Genomic DNA, 21,260 nt, shown 5'->3' with positions numbered 1-21,260 from the left:
AGGTTGGTGTCTGGACAGAGGCAGTAGAGTCAGACAGGTTGGTGTCTGGACAGAGGCAGTAGAGTCAGACAGGTGGGTGTCTGGACAGAGGCAGTAGAGTCAGACAGGTTGGTGTCTGGACAGAGGCAGCAGAGTCAGACAGGTTGGTGTCTGGACAGAGGCAGCAGAGTCAGCCAGGTTGGTGTCTGGACAGAGGCAGTAGAGTCAGACAGGTTGGTGTCTGGACAGAGGCAGTAGAGTCAGACAGATTGGTGTCTGGACAGAGGCAGTAGAGTCAGACAGGTTGGTGTCTGGACAGAGGCAGTAGAGTCTGACAGGTTGGTGTCTGGACAGAGGCAGTATTGTCAGACAGGTTGGTGTCTGGACAGAGGCAGTAGAGTCAGACAGGTATGTGTCTGGACAGAGGCAGTAGAGTCAGACAGGTTGGTGTCTGGACAGAGGAAGTAGAGTCTGACAGGTTGGTGTCTGGACAGAGGCAGTAGAGTCAGACAGGTTGGGGTCTGGACAGATGCAGTAGAGTCAGACAGGTTGGTGTCTGGACAGAGGCAGTAGAGTCAGACAGGTTGGTGTCTGGACAGAGGCAGTAGAGTCAGACAGGTTGGTGTCTGGACAGAGTCAGTAGAGTCAGACAGGTTGGGGTCTGGACTAGAGGTCGACCGATTATGATTTTTCAACGCTGATACCAATACTGATTATTGGGGGGCCAAAAAAGCCGATACCGATTAATCGGCTGATTATTTTATTTATTTGTAATAATGACAATTACAACAATACTGAATGAACACTTATTTTAACTTAATATAATACATCAATAAAATCAATTTAGCCTCAAATAAATAATGAAACAATTTGGTTTAAAACCTGTTGGGGATAGGGGGCAGTATTTGCACGGCCGGATAAAAAACGTACCCGATTTAATCTGGTTACTACTCCTGCCCAGTAACTAGAATATGCATATAATTGTTTGATTTGGATAGAAAACACCCTAAAGTTTCTAAAACTGTTTGAATGGTGTCTGTGAGTATAACAGAACTCATTTGGCAGGCCAAAACCTGAGAAGATTCCAAACAGGAAGCGCTCTCTCTGACCATTTCATGGCCTTATTGATCATCTCTAACAAAAACAGGGGATCTCTGGCATGACGTGACATTTTCTAACTCTCCCATAGGCTCTCAGAAGGCGCCAGAAAGCTGAATCGTGGCTTTGCAGCCCATGGCTGAAAAACATTAGCGCATTTTGTAAGTGGCCGATCTCAGGACAATGGGACGGGGCGCGTGTGCCCGAGTCGACTCAATGTTTACTTTCTCTCTCTTTGAACGAAAACCACCACTCCCGGTCGGAATATTATCGCTTTTTTACGAGAAAAATGGCATAAAAATTGATTTTAAACAGCGGTTGACATGCTTTGAAGTACGGTAATGGAATATTTAGAATTTTTTTGTCACGAAACGCGTCGGGCTCGTGACCCTTTTTTACCCTTTCGGATAGTGTCTTGAACGCACGAACAAAACGCCGCTATTTGGATATAACAATGGATTATTTGGGACCAAACCAACATTTGTTATTGAAGTAGAAGTCCTGGGAGTGCATTCTGACGAAGAACAGCAAAGGTAATAACATTTTTCTTATAGTAAATCTGACTTTGGTGAGAGCTAAACTTGCTGGGTGTCTAAATAGCTAGCCCTGTGATGCCGGGCTATCTACTTAGAATATTGCAAAATGTGCTTTCACCGAAAAGCTATTTTAAAATCGGACATAGTGAGTGCATATAGGAGTTCTGTATATATAATTCTTAAAATAATTGTTATGTTTTTTGTGAACGTTTATCGTGAGTAATTTAGTAAATTCACCGGAAGTGTTCGGTGGGAATGCTAGTCACATGCTAGTCACATGCTAATGTAAAAAGATGGTTTTTGATATAAATATGAACTTGATTGAACAAAACATGCATGTATTGTATAACATAATGTCCTAGGTGTGTCATCTGATGAAGATCATCAAAGGTTAGTGCTGCATTTAGCTGTGGTTTGGGTTTATGTGACATTTTATGCTAGCTTGAAAAATGGGTGTCTGATTATTTTTGGCTGGGTACTCTGCTGACATAATCTAATGTTTTGCTTTCGTTGTAAAGCCTTTTTGAAATCGGACAGTGTGGTTAGATTAACGAGAGTCTTGTCTTTAAAATGGTGTAAAATAGTCATATGTTTGAGAAATTGAAGTAATAGCATTTCTAAGGTATTTGAATATCGCGCCACAGGATTACACTGGCTGTTGAGTAGGACCTAGCCCATAGAGGTTAAATAATGCAAAAACAAAGTGTTGGAGAAGAAAGTAAAAGTGCAATATGTGCCATGTAAGAAAGCTAACGTTTAAGTGCCTTGCTCAGAACATGGGAACATATGAAAGCTGGTGGTTCCTTTTAACATGAGTCTTCAATATTCCCAGGTAAGAAGTTTAGGTTGTAGTTATTATAGGAATTATAGGACTATTTCTCTCTATACGATTTGTATTTCATATACCTTTGACTATTGGATGTTCTTATAGGCACTTTAGTATTGCCAGTGTAACAGTATAGCTTCCGTCCCTCTCCTCGCTCCTACCTGGGCTTGAACCAGGAACACATCGACAACAGCCACCCTCGAAGCAGCATTACCCATGTAGTGCATGGGGAACGCATACTCCAAGTCTCAGAGCGAGTGATGTTTGAAACACTATTAGTGCGCACCCGCTAACTAGCTAGCCATTTCACATCGAGTACACCAGCCTAATCTTGGGAGTTGATAGGCTTGAAGTCATAAACAGCGTAATGCATTGCGAAGAGCTGCTGGTAAAACGCACGAAAGTGCTGTTTGAATGAATGCTTACGAGCGTGCTGCTGCCAACCACCGCTCAGTCAGACTGCTCTATCAAATCATAAACTTAATTACAATATAATAAACACACAGAAATACGAGCCTTAGGTCATTAATATGGTCAAATCCGGAAACTATCATTTCGAAAACAAAACGTTTTTCCTTTCAGTCAAATATGGAACCGTTCCGTATGTTATCTACCGGGTGGCATCCCTAAGTCTAAATATTCCTGTTACATTGCATAACCTTCAATGTTATGTCATAATTACGTAAAATCCTAGCAAATTAGTTCGCAACGAGCCAGGCAATGAACGCAAGAGCAGTGACACAATTTCATGTTAGCAGGCAATATTAACTAAATATGCAGGTTTAAAAATATATACTTGTGTATTGATTTTAAAGAAAGGCATTGATGTTTATGGTTAGGTACATTGGTGCAACGACAGTGCTTTTTTCACAAATGCGCTTGTTAAATCATCACCCGTTTGTCGAAGTAGGCTGTGATTCGATGAGAAATTAATAGGCACCGCATCGATTATATGCAACGCAGGACATGTTAGATAAACTAGTAATATCATCAACCATGTGTAGTTAACTAGTGATTATGTTAAGATTGATAGTTTTTTATAAGAAAAGTTTAATGCTAGCTAGCAACTTACCTTGGCTTCTTGCTGCCCTCGCGTAACAGGTAGTCAGCCTGCCATGCAGGCTCCTCGTGGAGTGCAATGTAAGGCAGGTGGTTAGAGCGTTGGACTAGTAACAGAAGGTTGCAAAAACGAATCCCCCCTGAACAAGGCAGTTAACCCCCGTTTCTAGGCCGTCATTGTAAATAAGAATGTGTTCTTAATCTGACTTGCCTAGTCGGTGGCCAAAAATACCGATTACCGATTGTTATGAAAACTTGAAATCGGCCATAATTAATCGGCCATTCCGATTAATTGGTCGACCTCTAGTCTGGACAGATGCGGTAGAGTCAGACAGGTTGGTGTCTGGACAGATGCGGTAGAGTCAGACAGGTTGGTGTCTGGACACAGACAGTAGAGTCAGACAGGTTGGTGTCTGGACAGAGGCAGTAGAGTTAGACAGGTTGGTGTCTGGACAGAGGCAGTAGAGTTAGACAGGTTGGTGTCTGGACAGAGGCAGTAGAGTTAGACAGGTTGGTGTCTGGACAGAGGCAGTAGAGTTAGACAGGTTGGTGTCTGGACAGAGGCAGTAGAGTTAGACAGGTTGGTGTCTGGACAGAGGCAGTAGAGTCAGACAGGTTGGTGTCTGGACAGAGGCAGTAGAGTCAGACAGGTTGGTGTCTGAACAGAGGCAGTGTGTGTGTGTGTGTGTGTGTGTGTGTGTGTGTGTGTGTGTGTGTGTGTGTGTGTGTGTGTGTGTGTGTGTGTGTATGTGCGTGCGCTTGACTGCGTGCGCTTGTGTGTGCTCAGCCTGTACCATCAGGTGCGTTGGTAGCTGTCCTGGTCATGTGTGTGTGTGTGTGTGTGTGTGTGTGTGTGTGTGTGTGTGTGTGTGTGTGTGTGTGTGTGTGTGTGTGTGTGTGTGTGTGTGTGTGTGTGTGTGTGTGTGTGTGTGTGTGTGTGTGTGTGTGTGTATCTGTACCATGAGGATGCGTCTGTAGCTGTCCCGGTCGATGCCCCACAGCTTCATGTCAGTCTTGGCCTTGACGGTGGCGGCCCGGGGGGTCCCGTAGATCAGGGCCAGCTCCCCAAAGCTGCCCCCCTCCCCGATACTGGTCACCCACTCTCCGTTCACATAGACCTGTAGAGAGAGACACACACACACAGACAGACAGACACTGTGAGAGGGGCTTCCGTGGGCTGTAACAGCCTCCCACAATACTGTGCGTGGGTAATGTATTTAGCTACATGGGCATATTGTTGTAAAACACATACTGTAAGATCATCAGATTTCATCAGATTTCACAGAAAAGGCATGATTGGAATGTCTGAACAAAAGTACCTCCACTGAATTGGCCAATCAGAGAATAGGATCCTAATAATCCTGTAGCAACAGGAAATGGGAATTATTGTGTTGCATTATCGCATTTTGTAGGTGTTGATCCATTTTTAGTTAAGACAAACTCAAGTCTGGAAATGAGAAACTTCAGAAGCCTCTTTAAGATCCTACCTCTGTAGCTAGGACCAAGTGTTTTACCTGACCATGTGACCTGACCAGGACACAGCCCTAGTTCTAGTCCCCTTAGTCTGCTGCTGCCATACATCACACTGGGTTGTTGTTAGGGCCGTGGCTGTAGTGAGGTCAGTGAGTGTGAGGAGGGCTGTGAGGGTTAGGGTGAGGTTGAGGTGTGTGTGCGGTTAGGAAGAGGGGTTAGGGTGAGTGTGAGGAGGGGTGTGAGGGTGAGGGGTTAGGGTGAGTGTGAGGAGGGGTGTGAGGGTGAGGGGTTAGTGTGAGGGGTTAGGGTGAGTGTGAGGAGGGGTGAGAGGGTGAGGGGTTAGGGTGAGTGTGAGGAGGGGTGTGAGGGTGAGGGGTTAGTGTGAGGGGTTAGGGTGAGTGTGAGGAGGGGTGTGAGGGTGAGGGATTAGTGTGAGGGGTTAGAGTGAGTGTGAGGAGGGGTGTGAGGGTGAGGGGTTAGGGTGGGTGTGAGGGTCAGGGGTTAGTGTGAGGGGTTAGGGTGAGTGTGAGGAGGGGTGAGGGTGATGGGTTAGTGTGAGGGGTTAGGGTGAGTGTGAGGAGGGGTGTGAGGGTGAGGGGTTAATGTGAAGGGTTAGGGTGAGTGTGAGGAGGGGTGTGAGGGTGAGGGGTTAGGGTGAGTGTGAGGAGGGGTGTGAGGGTGAGGGGTTAGTGTGAGGGGTTAGGGTGAGGAGGGGTGTGAGGGTGAGGGGTTAGTGTGAGGGGTTAGGGTGAGTGTGAGGAGGGGTGAGAGGGTGAGGGGTTAGTGTGAGGGGTTAGGGTGAGTGTGAGGAGGGGTGTGAGGGTGAGGGGTTAGGGTGAGTGTGAGGAGGGGTGAGAGGGTGAGGGGTTAGTGTGAGGGGTTAGGGTGAGTGTGAGGAGGGGTGTGAGGGTGAGGGGTTAGTGTGAGTGTGAGGAGGGGTGTGAGGGTGAGGGGTTAGTGTGAGGGGTTAGGGTGAGTGTGAGGAGGGGTGTGAGGGTGAGGGGTTAGTGTGAGTGTGAGGAGGGGTGTGAGGGTGAGGGGTTAGTGTGAGTGTGAGGAGGGGTGTGAGGGTGAGGGGTTAGTGTGAGGGGTTAGGGTGAGTGTGAGGAGGGGTGTGAGGGTGAGGGGTTAGTGTGAGGGGTTAGGGTGAGTGTGAGGAGGGGTGTGAGGGTGAGGGGTTAGTGTGAGGGGTTAGGGTGAGTTTGAGGAGGGGTGTGAGGGTAAGGGGTTAGTGTGAGGGGTTAGGGTGAGTGTGAGGAGGGGTGTGAGGGTGAGGGGTTAGTGTGAGGGGTTAGGGTGAGTGTGAGGAGGGGTGTGAGGGTGAGGGGTTAGGGTGAGTGTGAGGAGGGGTGTGAGGGTGAGGGGTTAGTGTGAGGGGTTAGGGTGAGTTTGAGGAGGGGTGTGAGGGTAAGGGGTTAGTGTGAGGGGTTAGGGTGAGTGTGAGGAGGGGTGTGAGGGTGAGGGGTTAGTGTGAGGGGTTAGGGTGAGTGTGAGGAGGGGTGTGAGGGTGAGGGGTTAGGGTGAGTGTGAGGAGGGGTGTGAGGGTGAGGGGTTAGTGTGAGGGGTTAGGGTGAGTGTGAGGAGGGGTGTGAGGGTGAGGGGTTAGTGTGAGGGGTTAGGGTGAGTGTGAGGAGGGGTGTGAGGGTGAGGGGTTAGTGTGAGGGGTTAGGGTGAGTGTGAGGAGGGGTGTGAGGGTGAGGGGTTAGGGTGAGTGTGAGGAGGGGTGTGAGGGTGAGGGGTTAGGGTGAGTGTGAGGAGGGGTGTGAGGGTGAGGGGTTAGTGTGAGGGGTTAGGGTCTCTAGTTACAGACAGGGCTCAGGGTGGAGGTGGACATGGGTGTGAACACGACACCCTCACCATGGATCATTACCCTCCATTATAGGGTCAAACACAGAAGTCTCTCCCTGACCGGACCGGACGGCTGTCTCCACTAGACACCTCTCTGAACCCCCCTCCTCTCTCCTTCACCCCCTCCTCTCTCTCCTTCACCCCTCTCTTCTCTCTCCTTCACCCCTCTCTTCTCTCTCCTCCACCACCCTCTACCTCCTTTCTTCCCACATCTCTCTCGTTTCCCTTTCCAACCCACTCACACCTCTACCTCCTTTCTCCCCACATCTCTCCCGTTTCCCTTTCCAGCCCACTCACACTTCTACCTCCTTTCTCCCCACATCTCTCCCGTTTCCCTTTCCAGCCCACTCACACCTCGACCTCATTCGCCCTCCTCTCCCCTTCTGTTTTTTCTCCCCCTTCGCCCTCCCGTTTCTATCTACTTCATCCATATCTCTCTATACCTTGCCTCTTGTTCCCCCTCTTCCTCCTTACCCCAAATGTCCTCTTCCCCGCAATCCCCATCCCTCCATCTCTCCCCCCTCCTTGTTTCCTGGGTCTTAGCTCTAATGGCTGGACCCCCCCTGAGCATTTGATCCCCTAGAAGCCAGAGGAAGGGACACTAAAAGCCTTCTATCTGCCCTATCTCTCTCTCCCTCCCTCCCTTCTCTCTCTCTCCGTCTGTGGTGTGTGTGACTTCCCTTTGATTAAGGGGTGATGGAGGTGGGAAAGCTGTGGGGGACTTAAACGCCCAAATCTCTCCCTCTTGCTCGGCCTCTCTCACACACAACCCAGAACTGCGGTCACTGGATGGCCTACTTAGCTTACTCACACACACACACACACACACACACACACACACACACACACACACACACACACACACACACACACACACACACACACACACACACACACACACACACACACACACACACACACACACACACACACACACACACACACACACACACACACACACACACACACACACACACACACACACAGAGCCCCTTTCAGTCCGCGGATACAGTATCACCTGTTGACACACAATCCACTTGTTAACTTAATAACACTGAGAGAAGGAAAGGAGGAGGAGAAAGATAGAGAAGGAGGAAGGGAGGGGGAGGAAGGGAGATCTGAGAGTGGGGTACACTCTTAGAAAAAAGGGTTCCAAAAGGGTTCTTCAGCTGTCCCCTTAGGAGAACCTTTTTTGGCTCCAGGTAGAACCCTTTTTGGTTACAGGTTAAACCCTTTTAGGTTCCATGTAGAACCCTCTGTAGAAAGAGTTCTACATATAACCCAAAAGGGTTCTACCTGCAACCTAAAAGGGTTCTTCAAAGGGTGATCCTATGGGGACAGCCTAATAACCCATTAATGTTCTAGATAGAACCTTTTTTCCCTAAGAGTGTAGGCATGTAGGTCCACCACAGCTCATCTCCTGTGTCTCCATCTATCTGATGGCTTGTGAATGGTCACAATGATCCCATGGTCCACAGGTGAATAATCCCACAATGATCCCATGATCCACAGGTGAATGATCCCACAATGATCCCATGGTCCACAAGTGCATGATCCCACAATGATCCCATGGTCTACAGGTGCATGATCCCACTATGATCTCATGGTCCACAGGTGAATGATCCCACAATGATCCCATGGTCCACAGGTGAATGATCCCACAATGATCCCATGGTCCACAGGTGAATGATCCCACAATGATCCCATGGTCCACAGGTGAATGATCTCATGGTCCACAGGTGAATGATCCCACAATGATCCCATGGTCCACAGGTGAATGATCCCATGGTCCACAGGTGAATGATCCCACAATGATCCCAAGGTCCACAGGTGAATAATCCCACAATGATCCCATGGTCCACAGGTGAATGATCCCACAATGATCCCATGGTCCACAGGTGAATGATCCCACAATGATCCCATGGTCCACAAGTGCATGATCCCACAATGATCCCATGGTCCACAGGTGAATGATCCCACAATGATCCCATGGTCCACAGGTGAATGATCCCACAATGATCCCATGGTCCACAGGTGAATGATCCCACAATGATCCCATGGTCCACAGGTGAATGATTCCATAATGATCTCATGGTCCAGACGGCATCCCTTACCGCGTCCTCAGAGCATGTTTAGGACATATTCAATCTCTCCCTATCCCAGTCTGTTGTCTCCACATGCTTCAAGATGTCCACCATTGTTCCTGTTCCCAAGAAAGCAAAGGTAACTGAACTAAATGACTACAGCCTCGTAGCACTCACTTCTGTCATCATGAAGTGCTTTGAGAGGCTAGTTAAGGATCATATCATCTCCACCCTACCTGTCACCCTAGACCCACTTCAGTTTGCATACCACCCCAATATATCCACAGACGATGCAATCGTCATCGCACTGTACACTGCCCTATCCCATCTGGACAAGAGGAACACCTATGTAAGAATGCTGTTCATTGACTACAGCTCAGCCTTCAACACCATAGTACCTCCAAGCTCATCATTAAGCTCGGGGCCCTGGGTATGAACCCCGCCCTGTGCAACTGGGTCCTGGACTTCCTGATGGGCCGCCCCCAGGTAGTGAAGGTAGGAAACAACACCTCCACTGCGCAAATCCTCAACACAGGGACCCCACAAGGGTGTGTGCTCAGCCTAATGCTCTACTCCCTGTTCACCCATGACTGCGTGGCCACGCATGCCTCCAACTCAATCATCAAGTTTCCAGACGACACAACAGTAGTAGGCCTGATTACCAACAATGACGAGACAGCCTACAGGGAGGACGTGATCGCGGACTTCAGGAAACAGCAGAGGGGTCACGCCCCCATCCACATCGATGGGGCTGCGGTGGAGAGGGTGAAAAGCTCCTCGGCGTACACATCACTGACATTTGGAAATGGTCCATCCACACAGACAGTGTGTTGAAGAAGGCGTAACAGCACCTCTTCAACTTCAGGAGGCTGAAATTCAGCTTGGCCCCTAAGACCCTCACTAACTTTTGCAGATGCACCATTGAGAGCATCCTGTCGGGCTGTATCACCGCCTGGTACGGCAACTGCACCGCCCGCAACCGCAAGGCTCTCCAGAACGTGGTGCGCTCTGCCTTACACATCACCGGGAGCAAACTACCTGCCTTCCAGGACACCTACAGCACCCGATGTCACAGGAAGGCCCAAAATATAATCAAGGACATCAACCACCTGAGCCACTGCCTGTTCACCCTGCTGCCATCCAGAAGGCGAGGTCAGTACATCAAAGCTGATACTCAAAGACTGAAAAAGGCCATCAGACTGTTAAATAGCCCCCACTCGCTGTTTATTACCTAAGCAATGTCCCTTTACAAATTACCTCGACTAACCTGGCAACGCCACTCCGACATTGCACATCCTAATATTTATATATATCTTAATTCCATTATTTTACTTTTAGATGTGTGTATTGTTAAATACTACTGCATTGTTGGAGCTAGAAACACAAGCATTTCACTACACCCGCAATAACATCCGCTAAATATGTGTACGTGACCAATAACATCTGCTAAATATGTGTAGGCGACCAATAACATCTGCTAAATATGTGTATGTGACCAATAACATCTGTAAATATGTGTATGAGACCAATAACGTCTGCTAAATATGTGTATGTGACCAATAACATCTGCTAAATATGTGTATGTGACCAATAACATCTGTAAATATGTGTATGTGACCAATAACATCTGCTAAATATGTGCATGTGACCAATAACATCTGCTAAATATGTGTATGTGACCAATAACATCTGCTAAGTGTGTGTATGTGACCAATAACATCTGCTAAATATGTGTATGTGATGTCATGACGTTGCCCTCTTTGAGTACAGGGAGGACAGTTGACCCCCTCCCCCTTGCACCATCCCCCAACCTACCTAACCCCCACCCAGGCCCTGTGTGAAGGGGTCGTAAAATTCTAGAGGAGAATCTCCTGCCGCATGGCCCAGTTGAGACACAGAGGGGTTTCATAGAGAGACACAGGAAATTCTTCCAACTCACAGAATTGGGGAACCAAACGACATTTATGTTCTGGAGAAGGTATAAAAGAGCGGTGAAGAATCCAGCTACGAACTGGTCTGCTTGGTACAATTTTCTGATACTCAGAAGAGACAATATAGCCATATTACCATAATACTGTTTATATAATAGTCTCAGCTATGGGACTTGCATTTAAATGGTTGTATAAAATGTATTAATAAGGATAAAGCTATTTGGAATACGTTGAGATGCTATGTACTGATGTTAATGTGATAGAATGTATTTCTGTTCAAAGCTTAAATCAGTCATCGGCACGCCCCCCAGGGACACAGACAGAACAGGCTTGTCACATGACACCTGGTCCTATGTTCACGTATAAAACCCCCACCCTGATTTACTTTCTTCAGACCAGGCCTCCCCTCCATTACGAGTTGGCCAATAGGTTTGACCATCCAATTCCTCTACTGAAAGTTAACTACACCACGTGGTGCACGTGAAGAGTCCATTTTACATTTTCAGTCTTTGAACGAAAACGACATCTCCCGGTCGGAATATTATCGCTATTTTACGAGAAAAATCGCATAAAAATTGATTTTAACCTGTTAGGGCTAGGGGGCAGTATTGACACGGCCGGATAAAAAACGTACCTGATTTAATCTGGTTACTACTCCTGCCCAGTAACTAGAATATGCATATAATTATTGGCTTTGGATAGAAAACACCCTAAAGTTTCTAAAACTGTTTGAATGGTGTCTGTGAGTATAACAGAACTCATATGGCAGGCAAAAACCTGAGAAGATTCCAAACAGGAAGCGCCCTCTCTGACAAGTTGTTGTTCATCTTGGCTCTTTTTATTGAAGACTGAGGATCTTTGCCGTAACGTGACACTTCCTACGGCTCCCATAGGCTCTCAGAACCCAGGAAAAAGCTGAATGATATCGAGGCAGCCTCTGGCTGAAACACATTATCGCGTTTGGATAGTGGCTGGTCAGAGTACTCTGAGACTCACGCTCGTGCACGAGGGCACGAGATGTATTTATTTTCTCTCAATTTGTACGTATACAGGCTTTCCCGGTCTGAATATTATCGTTTTTTTACGAGAAAAATGGCATAAAAATAGATTTTAAACAGCGGTTGACATGCTTCGAAGTACGGTAATGGAATATTTATAATTTTTTTGTCACGAAATGCGCCATGCTCGTCACCCTTATTTACCCTTTCGGATAGTGTCTTGAACGCACGAACAAAACGCCGCTATTTGGATATAACAATGGATTATTTGGGACCAAACCAACATTTGTTATTGAAGTAGCAGTCCTGGGAGTGCATTCTGACGAAGAACAGCAAAGGTAATAACATTTTTCTTATAGTATATCTGACTTTGGTGAGTGCTAAACTTGCTGGGTGTCTAAATAGCTAGCCCTGTGATGCCGGGCTATCTACTGAGAATATTGCAAAATGTGCTTTCACCGAAAAGCTATTTTAAAATCGGACATATCGAGTGCATAGAGGAGTTCTGTATCTATAATTCTTAAAATAATTGTTATGTTTTTTGTGAACGTTTATCGTGAGTAATTTAGTAAATTCACCGGCAGTGTTCGGTGGGAATGCTAGTCACATGCTAGTCACATGCTAATGTAAAAAGCTGGTTTTTGATATAAATATGAACTTGATTGAACAAAACATGCATGTATTGTATAACATAATGTCCTAGGATTGTCATCTGATGAAGATCATCAAAGGTTAGTGCTGCATTTAGCTGTGGTTTGGGTTTATGTGACATTATATGCTAGCTTGAAAAATGGGTGTCTGATTATTTCTGACTGGGTACTCTGCTGACATAATCAAATGTTTTGCTTTCGTTGTAAAGCCTTTTTGAAATCGGACAGTGTGGTTAGATTACCGAGAGTCTTGTCTTTAAAATGGTGTAAAATAGTCATATGTTTGAGAAATTGAAGTAATAGCATTTCTAAGGTATTTGAATAACGCACCACGGGATTACACTGGCTGTTGAGTAGGTGGGACGCAAGCGTCCCACCTAGCCCATAGAAGTTAAACAGCGTTTGACATGCTTCGAAGGACGGTAATGGAATATTTAGATTTTTTTTGTCACGACATGCGTCCACGCGTCCCCGTTCGGATAGTGTCTTGAACGCAAGAACAAAACAGAGGATATTTGAACATAACTATGGATTATTTTGAACCAAAACAACATTTGTGGATGAAGTAGAAGTCCTGGGAGTGCATTCTGACGAAGAACAGCAAAGGTAATCCAATTTTTCTTATAGTAATTCTGAGTTTAGTGAAAGCCAAACTTGGTGGGTGTCAAATTAGCTAGCCCGTGATGGCGAGCTATCTACTCAGAATATTGCAAAATGTGCTTTTGCCGAAAAGCTATTTTAAAATCTGACACTGCGATTGCATAAAGGAGTTCTGTATCTATAATTCTTAAAATAATTGTTATGTTTTTTGTGAACGTTTATCGTGAGTAATTTAGTAAATTCACCGGAAGTTTTCGGTATGTTTGCTAGTTCTGAACGTCACATGCTAATGTAAAAAGCTGGTTTTTGATATAAATATGAACTTGATTGAACAAAACAAGCATGTATTGTATAACATAATGTCCTAGGAGAGTCATCTGATGAAGATCATCAAAGGTTAGTGCTGCATTTAGCTGTGGTTTTGGTTTTTGTGACATTATATGCTAGCTTGAAAAATGGGTGTGTGATTATTTCTGGCTGGGTACTCTGCTGACATAATCTAATGTTTTGCTTTCGTTGTAAAGCCTTTTTGAAATTGGACAATGTGGTTAGGTTAACGAGAGTCTTGTCTTTAAAATGGTGTAAAATAGTCATATGTTTGATAAATTGAAGTAATAGCATTTTTAAGGTTTTTGAATATCGCGCCACTCGATTCCACTGGCTGTTGACTAGGTGGGACGATTTCGTCCCACATACCCGAGAGAGGTTAATTACAGTTAAACGATTAATCAGTTTAATCGCGTGATAATAATTACAGGGAGTTATTTTGATAAACATGTCTTCAGTTAATGGTGCCCAAAGACACGACAGTGATCAATAACATCTGCTAAATATGTGTACGTGACCAATAACATCTGCTAAATATGTGTACGTGACCAATAACATCTGCTAAATATGTGTATGCGACCAATAAGATTTGATTTAGTCCACAGCTTTTCTTTTTTTATCTGTCCATCAAAGACATGAGGAGGGTTAGGGCAGGGCTGGATCGTCTGAGCTGGGTTGTCCTGGGCTAGCCTTGTATCCTGGAATGGACATATTGAGGGCTATCATCAGTATGGATATAGGGCTTGTCTTGGGATAGGACATATTGAGGGTTATCATCAGTATGGATATAGGGCTTGTCTTGGGATAGGACATATTGAGGGTTATCATCAGTATGGATATAGGGCTTGTCTTGGGCTAGGACATATTGAGGGTTATCATCAGTATGGATATAGGGCTTGTCTTGGGATAGGACATATTGAGGGTTATCATCAGTATGGATATAGGGCTTGTCTTGGGCTAGGACATATTGAGGGTTATCATCAGTATGGATATAGGGCTTGTCTTGGGATAGGACATATTGAGGGTTATCATCAGTATGGATATAGGGCTTGTCTTGGGATAGGACATATTGAGGGTTATCATCAGTATGGATATAGGGCTTGTCTTGGGATAGGACATATTGAGGGTTATCATCAGTATGGATATAGGGCTTGTCTTGGGATAGGACATATTGAGGGTTATCATCAGTATGGATATAGGGCTTGTCTTGGGATAGGACATATTGAGGGTTATCATCAGTATGGATATAGGGCTTGTCTTGGGATAGGACATATTGGGGGTTATCATCAGTATGGATATAGGGCTTGTCTTGGGATAGGACATATTGAGGGTTATCATCAGTATGGATATAGGGCTTGTCTTGGGATAGGACATATTGAGGGTTATCATCAGTATGGATATAGGGCTTGTCTTGGGATAGGACATATTGGGGGTTATCATCAGTATGGCTATAGGGCTTGTCTTGGGATAGGACATATTGAGGGTTATCATAAAATCACATAGGAGTAGACACTAATACCACAAAGTGGAATGTCCCAGTACACACTGAGGCATTTGTGTGTGTGCTTGCGTGCATGTGTGTGCACTAGCATGTGTGTGTGTGTTTCCGCGTGCGCACACTTGTGTGTGTGGCGTTAACACCAGCAGCAATTTCACTTCTCCCCCAGTCAGCGATAGATTTACATTCCGCCTAATGAGAGACATCATCACCACAGTTTAATGGACCCTACACTACGATGGGATGTTTCTCACACACACACACACACACACACACACACACACACACACACACACACACACACACACACACACACACACACACACACACACACACACAGCACTGAGCAGAGCGCTCTGTTTTAAGTGGGGGGAGCGAGAAAGAGAGATAGATTGATAGAGAGAGATGTGTAGAGAGAGAGGGAGGGGAGAGAGAGAGAGGTGGAGAGAGAGAGATAGAGAGAGGGGGAGGGGAGAGAGAGAGGTGGAGAGAGAGGGAGAGAGAGGTGGAGAGAGAGAGGTGGAGAGAGAGAGAGAGATAGAGAGAGGGAGGGAGGGGAGAGAGAGAGAGGTGGAGAGAGAGAGATAGAGAGAGGGGGAGGGGAGAGAGAGGTGGAGAGACAGGGAGAGAGAGGTGGAGAGAGGTGGAGAGAGAGAGAGAGACAGACAGACAGACAGACAGACAGACAGACAGACAGACAGACAGACAGACAGACAGACAGACAGACAGACAGACAGACAGACAGACAGACAGACAGACAGACAGACAGACAGACAGACAGACAGACAGACAGACAGACAGACAGACAGACAGACAGACAGACAGACAGATAGACAGATAGATAGATAGATAGATAGATAGATAGATAGATAGATAGATAGATAGATAGATAGATAGATAGATAGATAGATAGATAGAGGGGGCGAGAGAGAGGGAGGGAGAGCAAGAAAGAGAGATAGGGAGAGAGAGATAGATAGATAGAGAGAGGTGGAGAGAGGGAGAGAGAGATAGATAGAGAGGTGGAGAGAGAGAGAGGTGGAGAGAGAGAGAGAGGTGGAGAGAGAGAGAGGTGGAGAGGGAGAGAGAGAGAGGGGAGAGAGAGAGGTGGAGAGGGAGAGAGAGAGGGGAGAGAGAGAGAGGTGGAGAGAGAGAGAGGTGGAGAGAGAGAGGTGGAGAGAGAGAGAGGTGGAGAGAGAGAGGTGGAGAGAGAGAGGGGAGAGAGAGAGAGAGAGAGGTGGAGAGAGGGAGAGAGGTGGAGAGGGAGAGAGAGAGGTGGAGAGGGAGAGAGAGAGAGAGAGGTGGAGAGAGGGAGAGAGGTGGAGAGGGAGAGAGAGAGAGGTGGAGAGGGAGAGAGAGAGAGGTGGAGAGGGAGACAGAGAGGTGGAGAGAGGGAGAGAGGGAGAGAGGTGGAGAGAGGGAGAGGAAGAGACGAATAGAGAAATAGTGGAGTATAAAGAGAGAAACAGAGAGCCTCAGCACTGAGCCACATCTCTGAGGTCTTGGCTGGGTGCAGGCTGACAGGGCTTGGCTGGGATGGGTGCAGGATGACAGGGCTTGGCTGGGATGGGTGCAGGCTGACAGGGCTTGGCCTGGGGAGTGGATGTTCCAGATTCTCTGGTGGCAGCCAGAATGTGATGCTGATCCCCAGCCAGCCACCTCTGGGAGCACAGCTATGGACTGATACTGCTGCTTATTACAGGGGGGCGAGGAGAGAGAGGAGAGGGTTATGTAGCTCACATATTCATCTCTCCTCACTCTACTGTGGAGGGAGGGAGGGAGGTGATTGGGTGTGGTGGGAGACATTTAGATTCTGTCAGGGAGTAATGTTGAAGGTACATTATGTGTGTGTGTGTGTGTGTGTGTGTGTGTGTGTGTGTGTGTGTGTGTGTGTGTGTGTGTGTGTGTGTGTGTGTGTGTGTGTGTGTGTGTGTGTGTGTGTGTGTGTGTGTGTGTGTGTGTGTGCATATGAGAACAACTGACCCACACACACACACACACACACACACACACACACACACACACACACACACACACACACACACACACACACACACACACACACACACACACACACAATGACTTATGTAATAATACGGAAGAAGAAAAGAACAAGATATTATTTATGAAAACTGAGTTATCATATCACAGAGGAACTACTTTAAAATGGTGTAAGAACAAGTAAATAAGAGAGATAGAATGAAACAAAAGAGAAGGGGAAAAGATAAACAGAGGAATGTACTTCCACTAGAATGAATCCATTGAGTCACTATCCCCTTATCAGGTCTTTAAAACAGAACCCTCAGGGAGTTGTGGGAGGCTTGGGTAAACATCCCTGGCTGAACCAGTGTTTAACCATCTACAGGAACAACTGGGTTGTCTTCATTAGGCACCAAATGAAAAGAAAACAGACTGGAACAGGGGATACCAAGTCAGTTGTACAACTGAACACATTCAACTGAAATGCGTCTTCCGCATTTAACCCAACCCCTCTGAATCAGAGAGGTGCGGAGGGCTGCCTTTATCGACATTGGTGCCCGGGAACAGTGGGTTAACTGCCTTGCTCAGGGGAAGAACGACTTTGTCCCCTTTCGGTTACTGGCCCAACACTCCTACCCGCCAGGCTACCTGCCGCCGAGGGACTATACCTGGATTTGTACACTGCTCTTTTTCATTTTCCGTTGCAGAACGTTTTAGAATGTTTTGCTACGATGTGCACTAATGAACATAACCTTTCTCCACAGTCATGCCTGCCGTCACCATTCTAGTTCACTCCAAAATCTAAAGGTTGTCAGATGCTTTGAGAACACAAAAGTAGTCTGATGTCAAGATGAGTCTACATCCTTCACCATCAATCCCAAATTAAATAATAAATAAACTGTGCCACTGCTGATCTTTCCCATTCCCTTTAATGTTGGCCCAGTGGTAGGTAGACCTGCTGTATCAGGGCACTATCACACCAACCCTCTCTCTCCCTCTCCCCCACCCCTTCTCTTTCTCTCTCCCTCTCCCCTTCTCTTTCTCTCTCCCCCACCCCTTCTCTTTCTCTCTTCCTCTCCCCCACCCCTTCTCTTTCTCTCTCCCCCACCCCTTCTCTTTCTCTCTCCCTCGCCCTCACCCCTTATCCCTCTCTCTCCCTCTCCTTCACCCCTTATCCCTCTCTCCCTCCCTCCCCTCCACTCCCTTATCCCTCTCACTCCCTCTCCTTCACCCCTTATCCCTCTCTCCCTCCCTCCCCTCCACTCCCTTATCCCTCTCACTCCCTCCCCTCCACTCCCTTATCCCTCTCACTCCCTCCCCTCCACTCCCTTATCCCTCTCTCTCCACTCATCCATCCATCTCTGTCTGGGTCTGACTGGGCTCTCTGATACGCTTGGTGGAGCTCGCCCACCCGGACCAGTAGCTAGACCTGCTGTATCAGGGCACCATCGGCCCAACCCTCACCACCACCCCTTCTCTTTCTCTCTCCCTCTCATTCACGCCTTATCCCTCTCTCCCCTCTCTCGCTCAGCGGAGCTCACCCACCTGGACCCAGTCCTCTCTGGTTACCTTACGTCTCCTCTCCCTCCCCCTCTCTGTCTCCTCTCCCTCTCTTCATCGTAAACCGATAAGGTTGTTTCCTGTTTGACTTTCCATTTGTTTTTTCTCTTTTGTTATCTCTCCACTTAACTCTATCTCTTTGTCGCTTCGGGTTCCTAAAACAAAAAGGTATTCTGACTGTTGTCATTGTGTGGAGTTCAGAGCGTGTCTGAGCCCCACACTAGCGTGACCAGACCGCAAGTCAATGAAGTCAGAAAAGACCCCAGGCCAGTGCTCATCATCATTTAACACAAACAGCAGTACAGTTGACCAATGTGAAGTATGTGTTTAGCTTTGGTGATCTGCATGAATGAGGGTGTCCTATTGTGATGGTGAAGTCTTTGTGAGGTAAAGGTAGGTAGGACTGTGTGAGGGAGAGGTAGGTAGGTAGCTCTGTGTGAGGTAGAGGTAGGTCTGTGTGAGGTAGAGGTAGGTAGGTCTGTGTGAGGTAGAGGTAGGTAGGACTATGTGAGGTAAAGGTAGGTAGGACAGTGGGAGGTAGAGGTAGGTAGGTCTGTGTGAGGTAGAGTTAGGTAGGTCTGTGTGAGGTAGAGGTAGGTAGGACTATGTGAGGTAAAGGTAGGTAGGGCTGTGTGAGGTAGAGGTAGGTAGGTCTGTGTGAGGTAGAGGTAGGTAGGACTATGTGAGGTAAAGGTAGGTAGGACTGTGTGAGGTAGAGGTAGATAGGTCTGTGTGAGGTAGAGGTAGGTAAGGCTGTGTGAGGTAGAGGTAGATAGGTCTGTGTGAGGTAGAGGTAGGTAGGTCTGTGTGAGGTAGAGGTAAGTAGGTCTTTATGAGGTATGGGTAGTAAGGTCTTTGTGAGGTATGGATAGGTCGGTCTGTGTGAGGTTAAGGTAGGTGTGAGATAAAGGTAGGTAGGTGTGTGTGTGTGTGTGTGAGGTAGGTAGGTCTGTGTGAGGTAGAGGTAGGTAGGTGTGTGTGAGGAAGAGGCAGGTAGGTCAGTGTGAGGTAGAGGTTGGTAGGTCTGTGTGAGGTAGAGGTAAGTAGGTCTTTGTGAGGTATGGGTAGTAAGGTCTTTGTGATGTATGGATAGGTCGGTCTGTGTGAGGTAGAGGTAGGTGTGAGATAAAGGTAGGTAGGTGTGTGTGTGTGTGTGTGAGGTAGGTAGGTCTGTGTGAGGTAGAGGTAGGTAGGTGTGTGTGAGGAAGAGGCAGGTAGGTCAGTGTGAGGTAGAGGTTGGTAGGTCTGTGTGAGGTAGAGGTAAGTAGGTCTTTGTGAGGTATGGGTAGTAAGGTCTTTGTGATGTATGGATAGGTCGGTCTGTGTGAGGTAGAGGTAGAGGTAGGTAGGTCTGTGTGAGGTATGGGTAGGTAGGTCTGTGTTAGGGAGAGGTAGGCAGATCTGTGTGAGGTATGGGTAGGTAGTACTGTGTGAGGTAGAGGTAGGTGTGAGGTAAAGGTAGGTAGGTGTGTGTGTGAGGTAGAGGTAGGTAGGTCTGTGTGAGGTATGGGTAGGTAGGTCTGTGTTAGGGAGAGGGTAGGTAGGTCTGTGTGAGGTATGGGTAGGTAGGTCTATGTGAGGTTAAAATAGGTGTGAGATAAACGTAGGTAGGTGTGTGTGTGTGTGTGTGTGTGTGTGTGTGTGTGTGTGAGGTAGGTAGGTCTGTGTGAGGTAGAGGTAGGTAGGTGTGTGTGAGGAAGAGGCAGGTAGGTCTGTGTGAGGTAGAGGTAGGTAGACTGTGTGAGGTTGAGGTAGGTAGGTCTGAGTGATGTAGAGGTAGGTAGGTCTGTGTGAGGTAGAGGAAGGTAAGTGTGTGAGGTAGAGGCAGGTAGGACAGTTTGAGGTACGGTAAGTAGGTCTTTGTGAGGTATGGGTAGGTAGGTCTTTGTGAGGTATGGCTAGGTCGGTCTGTGTGAGGTAGAGGTAGGTAGGTCTGTGTGAGGTAGAGGTAGGTAGGTGTGCGTGAGGTAGAGGCAGGTAGGTCTGCGTGAGGTAGAGGTAGGTAGGTGTGTATGAGGTAGAGGTAGGTAGGTGTGTGTGAGGTAGAGGCAAGTAGGTCTGTGTGAGGTAGAGGAAGGTAGGTGTGTGAGGTAGAGGCAGGTAGGACAGTGTGAGGTATGTGTAAGTAGGTCTTTGTGAGGTGTGGGTAGGTAGTTCTGTGTTAGGTAGAGGTAGGTGGGTAGGTTTGTGTGAGGTATGGGTAGGTAGGTCTCTGTGAGGTAGAGATAGGTAGCTGTGTGTGAGGTAGAGGTAGATAGGTTTGTGTGAGGTAGAGGTAGGTAGGTCTGTGTGAGGTAGAGGTAGGTAGGTCCTGTGTGAGGTAGAGGTAAGTTAGATGTGCATGCGGTAGAGGCAGGTAAGTCTGCGTGAGGTAGAGGCAGGTAGGTCTGCGTGAGGTAGAGGTAGGTAGGTCTGTGTGAGGTAGCGGAAGGTAGGTGTGTGAGGTAGAGGCAGGTAGGGACAGTGTGAGGTACGGGTAAGTAGGTTTTGTGAGGTATGGATAGGTAGGTCTTTGTGAGGTATGGCTAGGTCAGTCTGTGTGAGGTATGGTAGGTAGGTCTGTGTTAGGTAGAGGTAGGTAGGTTTGTGTGAGGTATGGGTAGGTAGGTCTGTGTGAGGTAGAGGTAGGAAGGTCTGTGTGAGGTATAGGTAGGTAGGTCTGTGTGAGGTAGAGATAGGTGTGAGGTAGAGGTAGGTAGGTAGGTCTGTGTGAGGTAGAGGTAGGTCTGTGTGAGGTATGGGTAGGTAGGTCTGTGTGAGGTAGAGGTAGAGGTAGGTGTGAGATAGAGGTAGGTAGATGTGTGTGAGGTAGAGGT

General features: G+C 47.2%; 1 long non-coding RNA gene across 2 annotated transcripts in view; it reads right to left on the bottom strand.

Moving 5' to 3' along the window:
* Nucleotides 1-21,260, bottom strand: part of LOC106606484 (cAMP-dependent protein kinase type I-beta regulatory subunit) — a 228,044-nt gene that overhangs the window by 59,872 nt on the left and 146,912 nt on the right. For both annotated transcript variants that reach the window (XR_006770161.2, XR_006770162.2), the window contains one exon: nucleotides 4,458-4,616. This is a non-coding gene — a long non-coding RNA (cAMP-dependent protein kinase type I-beta regulatory subunit). The remainder of the gene's footprint in view (nucleotides 1-4,457; nucleotides 4,617-21,260) is intronic.

Source organism: Salmo salar, chromosome 06, assembly GCF_965601325.2.
Source record: "Salmo salar chromosome 06, fSalSal1, whole genome shotgun sequence".
Classification (NCBI taxonomy): Eukaryota; Metazoa; Chordata; class Actinopteri; order Salmoniformes; family Salmonidae; genus Salmo; species Salmo salar.
This window is presented reverse-complemented; position numbering and strand designations above follow the sequence as displayed.